Source organism: Mus pahari, chromosome 22 (genome assembly GCF_900095145.1).
Source record: "Mus pahari chromosome 22, PAHARI_EIJ_v1.1, whole genome shotgun sequence".
NCBI classification, from domain to species: Eukaryota; Metazoa; Chordata; class Mammalia; order Rodentia; family Muridae; genus Mus; species Mus pahari.
The window spans coordinates 10,912,670-10,918,375 of NC_034611.1; positions in this window are offsets into that span (position 1 = coordinate 10,912,670).

Below are 5,706 nucleotides of genomic sequence, written 5' to 3' on the forward strand. Positions count from 1 at the left end.
AAAGAAGTCACTAGATATGCACTCACTGATAAGTGGATATTAGTCCAGAAACTTAGAATACCCAAGATACAATTTGCAAAACACAAGAAAACCAAGAAGAANGAAGACCAACGTGTGGATACTTCATTCCTCCTTAGAATAGGGAACAAAATACCTATGAAAGGATTTACAGAGACAAAATTTAGAGCTAAGATGAAAGGATGGACTATCCAGAGACTACCCCACCTGGGGATCTATTCCATCATCAGCCACCAAACCCAGACACTATTGCACATGCCAGCAAGATGTTGCTGAAGGAATCCTGATATTGTGGTCTCTTGTGAAGCTATGCCAGTGCCTGACAACACAGAAGTGGATGCTCACAGTCAGCTATTGGATGGAACACAGGGTCCCCAATGGAGGAGCTAGAGAAAGTACCCAAGGAGCTGAAGAGGGCTGCAACCCTGTAGGTGCAACAACAATATGAACTAACCAGTACCCCCTGAACTTGTGTCTCTAGCTGCATATGTAGCAGAAGATGGCCTAATCGGCCATCACTGGGAAGAGAGGCCCCTTGGTCTTGCAAACTATATATGCCCAAGTACAGGGGAATGCCAGGGCCATAAAGTGGGAGTGGGTGGGTAGGGGAGCAGGGGCAGGGGGAGGGTATAGGGAACTTTCGAGATAGCATTTCAAAAGTACATAAAGATAATATCTAATAAAAAAAAGATTAGTTCAAAAAATATGATCACAGATTAAATTTCCAAAAATTGGTGGTGGAGAGAGGTTAGTGGTTGAAAGTGATTTTGCAGAGGACCTCTTTCAGTGTCCTAGACCTATGCTGAGAAACTTACACTTGTCAGTTAGGCAACTCCAGCTTCAGTGGATGCAATAGCCCTGGCTCTGTGCAGGATGTGCACATAATTAGTCACAGACACATAATTTAAAAATAAACTACTCTCAGAATATTTTCTTCTTAGTCATTTAAAAAATAAATATTTTCTTTTTCAGTTTTATTAATTCCTCTATATTTTAGAATGTTTAGATCCTATCTCTCCCCTTCCTCAACTCCTCTCAGATCCAGCCCCGCTTCTTTACCCACCTAGAAAACAAAGCAAAACATTGCATCTCAAGTCCAGTTTGTGTTGCCAGTATATCTTTGGATGTGTGGCCTTCCACAGAAGTATAGTGGACTTACTAGAGGCTCCACTCTAGAGAAAACTGTTTTCCTCCGTCTACTTCATCAGAGGGGCGGAGCTTCACACCCATCTCCCTACTCCAGCTTGTGACTTTGGTTGGCTTAAAGTTGCACATGTCTTGAGAATGCCATCACAGCTATTGAGTTTACCAGTGGGATTGCCCTGCATCTGGGCAACACTGCTAATTTATACTCACCCATCATTCCCAGATCTTAGCTTCTTTCTGCCTCCTTGTTTGTAGTGATCCTTGAGGCTTGGAGGGAAGAATGATAGAGATATCCTGTTCAGTGCTGACCCTTAGTGGTCTAGTGTTCTCTGCACTGTAACCAGTTGTGGAGTCTCTACGTTTATAATCATTTACTTTAAATAGAAGTTTCTCTGATGATGGTTGAAGGATACAGTAATCAATAATGATATTAAGTTTAATACTACACCCATTAGCTTTATATTCTCCACTAGGAGCTATGATTCACAGAGTCACATATTTTTAAGTCATAATGATGCTAGATATGGGTTTCATTTTGTGGAGTTTGACTTAAATCTAATCATAAAATAGATGACTTCCATGATGTTTATGCCATTATTGCATTAGTGGGAATGTCTTGCCAGGAAAGTCATTATTCCAAGTGGTACAATGATCAAATTTTACTTTAAAAATAAAAAGTATTTTTGTTATATTTTGAAAATAATCTTCTTTTAAAGATCTAGTCACAGGTTCATATTTTAATTTTGTACGTGTGTGTGTGTGTGTGTGTGTGTGTGTGTGTGCGTGCGTGTGTGTGTGTGTGTGTGTGTGACTGTCATTACATGGTTATGGAAGTCAGAGGAAAACTTGTAGAAATTGTTCTCTTCTACCACATGTGTTCTGATAGTTGTCATGCTTGGCAGCAAACACCTTTTTCTGTTCGGACAACTCCCCAACTCATGGTCACATTAAAAGACATTATTTCTGTTGTTTGAAAACATCATACATGTATATAAATAGAATTGCCTTGAGCGAATCCACCGTTTAATTTATCTCCTCCAATTTCTCTTCTCACCCTCTCATTCTCACCCCATCAACTTCATGTCATTTGTTCATACATATGCTGTGTTCATCTGGTCCTTCCTTTTTGAACATGAGGGTAGGACAATTGGTGGAGTAGGTGATCTCTCCATGATCATATCTTTTGTGGAAGTTTTTGGTTCGACACTTTGTGCTTCCAGCGGGCTGTGTTTCCAGCCACCTACCCAGGGAAACTTTGGATAAGAGGATGAAAGACATATACACATTAGCTTAATTTTAAATGCCTTTGCTACCTCAAAGGCTGGGCACTTCTAAACCTTCCCCTGATACTCCAGGCCCAATCGGGGAAGTGGCCAGTGGCCACCCAACTGAAATCTCACATGGCCCGTAGGATTTATCTCCTGCCCGTCCTGTGTCCCATCCTTCTACCCTGAGTCATCACAATTTTCTCATTCCTCTCTGTGTCCTACCTGATCATCTCTAAATGTCCCTCCCTATGCAAAGCCAGACTAACTGCTGGCACCCTTATTGATAAATCAAGAACCAATTGAGGATAAGGACTTATAGCATATGGACATGCAGATTCAAAGCACTAGCACTAATCTTCAACACCATCCTTGAAGAAAAGTGCCTATCATTCTACCAACAACTGTCACTTGCTAACATCTCCTCAGTTGCAGGTGGGGCTTCATATGGAAAAGGAACTAGGCCAAATTGGGAAGGCCATGAGAAACTTCTTAGAGGTTTTTATAAATACTGTGTCAGTGGATTCAGGGTATAGTTTTCTTTCCACACTAAGTCCATCACAACTAACCCAAAATTGCAAACAACTGTCAGATGCATTCCCTTATAAGTATCATTTAACTCAAAAATAGAAGGAAAATTCCAGGTCCAAAATGTGAACAGTCATTGCTACTATATTCACAATAGCTAGGTCATGACCAAGCCTGTTCCTTTATGAACATTCTTTTTTTTTTCAATGTTTTATTAGATACTTTCTTTATTAGATATTTTCTTTATTTACATTTCAAATGCTATCCCAAAAGTCCCCTATACTCTCCTCCTCCCCCCCCCCACTCCCCTACCCACCAACTCCCAATTCTTGGCCCTGGTGCTCCCCTGTACTGGGGCATATATAGTTTGCAAGACCAAGGGGCCTCTCTTCCCAAAGATGGCCAACTAGGGCATCTTCTGCTACATATGCAGCTAGAGACACAAGCTCTGGGGGTACTGGTTAGTTCTTATTGTTATTCCACCTTTAGTATTGCAGCCCCCTTCAGTTCCTTGGGTAATTTCTCTAGCTCCTCCATTGGGGACCCTGTGTTCCATCCAATAGCTGACTGTGAGCATCCACTTCTGTATTGGCCAGGCACTGGCATAGCCTCACAAGATACAGCTGTATCACGGTCCTTTCAGCAAAATCTTGCTGGCATATGCAATAGTGTCTGTGTTTGGTAGCTGATTATGGGATGGATCCCTGGGTGGGAAAGTCTCTGGATGGTCCATGCTTTCATCTTAGCTCTAAACTTTGTCTCTGTAACTCCTTCAATGGGTATTGTGTTCCCTATTCTAAGGAGGAATGAAGTATCCACATGTTGATCTTCCTTCTTCTTGATTTTCTTGTGTTTTGCAAATTGTATCTTGGGTATTCTAAGTTTCTGGACTAATATCCACTTATCAGTGAGTGTATATCAAGTGACTTCTTTTCTGATTGGGTTACCTCACTCAGGATGATAATCCTCTAGATACATCAATTTGCCTAAGAATTTCATAAATTCATTGTTTTTAATNGCTGAGTANTACNCCATTGTGTAAATGTACCACANTTTCTGTATCCATTCCTCTGTTGAGGGACATCTGGGTTCTTTCCAGCTTCTGGCTGTTATAAATAAAAGGCTGCTATGAACATAGTGGAGCATGTGTCCTTATTACCAGTTGGAANATCTTCTGGGTATATGCCCAGGAGAGGTATTGCTGGATCTTCTGGTAATACTATGTCCTGTTGTCTGAGGAACCTCCAGACTGATTTCCAGAATGGTTGTACAAGTTTGCAATCCCACCAGCAATGGAGGAGTGTTCCTCTTTCTCCACATTCTCGCCAGCATCTACTGTCACCTGAATTTTTGATCTTAGCCATTCTGACTGGTGTGAGGTGGAATCCCAGGGTTGTTTTGATTTGCATTTCCCTGATGATAAAGGATCTTGAACATTTTTTTCCCAGTGTTTCTCAGCCCTTTTGTATTCCTCACTTGAGAATTATTTTTTTAGCTCTATACCCCATTTTTTAATGGGGTTATTTGAATTTCTGGAGTTCAGCTTCTTGAGCTCTGTGTATATATTTGATATCCTATCAGATTTAGGATTGTTAAAAATCCTTTCCCACTCTGTTGGTGGCCTTTTTGTCTTATTGACAGTATCTTTTGCCTTAAAGAAGCTTTGCAATTTTATGAGGTCCCATTTGTAGATCTTACAGCACAAGCCTTTGCTGTTCTGTTTAGGAATTTTTTTCCTGTGCCCATGTCTTCCAGGCTTTCCCCCCACTTTCTCCTCTATAAAGTTCAGTGTCTCTGGTTTTATGTGAAGTTCTTTCATCTACTTACACTTAAGCTTTGTACAAGGAGATAAGAATGGATCAATTTGCATTCTTTTACATGATAATTGCCAGTTGTGCCAGCACCATTTGTTGAAAATGCTGTCTTTTTTCCCACTGGATGGTTTCAGCTTTCTTGTCAAAGATCAAGTAACCATTGGTGTGTGGGTTCATTTCTAAGTCCTCAATTCTATTCCATTGATCTACCTGTCTGTTGCTGTACCAGTACCATGCAGTTTTTATCACAATTGATCTGTAGTACAGCTTGAGGTCAGGCATGGTGATTCCACCAGAGGTTCTTTTATTGTTGAGAATAGTTTTTGCTATCCTAGGTTTTTTGTTATTTCAGATGAATTTGCAAATTGCCCTTTATAATTCAGTGTAGAATTGAGTTGGAATTTTGATGGGGATTGCATTGAATCTGTTGATTGGCTTTGGCAGGATAACCATTTTTACTATATTAATCCTGTCAGTCCATGAGCATGGGAGATCTTTCCATCTTCTGAGATCTTCTTCAATTTCTTTCCTCAGAGACTTGAAGTTCTTTTCATACAGATCTTTCACTTCCTTAGTTAGAGTCACACCAAATTATTTTATATGATTTGTGACTATTATGAAGGATGTTGTTTCCCTAATTATGTCCTCATCCTGTTTATCCTTTGTGTAGAGAAAGGCCACTGATTGTTTGAGTTAATTTTATATCCAGCTACTGGACTGAAGCTGTTTATCAGGTTTAGGAGTTCTCTGGTGGAATTTTTAGGTTCATTTATATATACTAACATAACATCTGCAAATAGTAATATTTTGACTTCTTCCTTTCCAATTTGTATCCCCTCAGTCTCCTTTTGTTGTCAAAGTGCTCTGGCTATGACTTCAAGTACTATATTGAATAGGTAGGGGAAAAGTAGGCAGCCTTGTCTAGTCCCTGATTT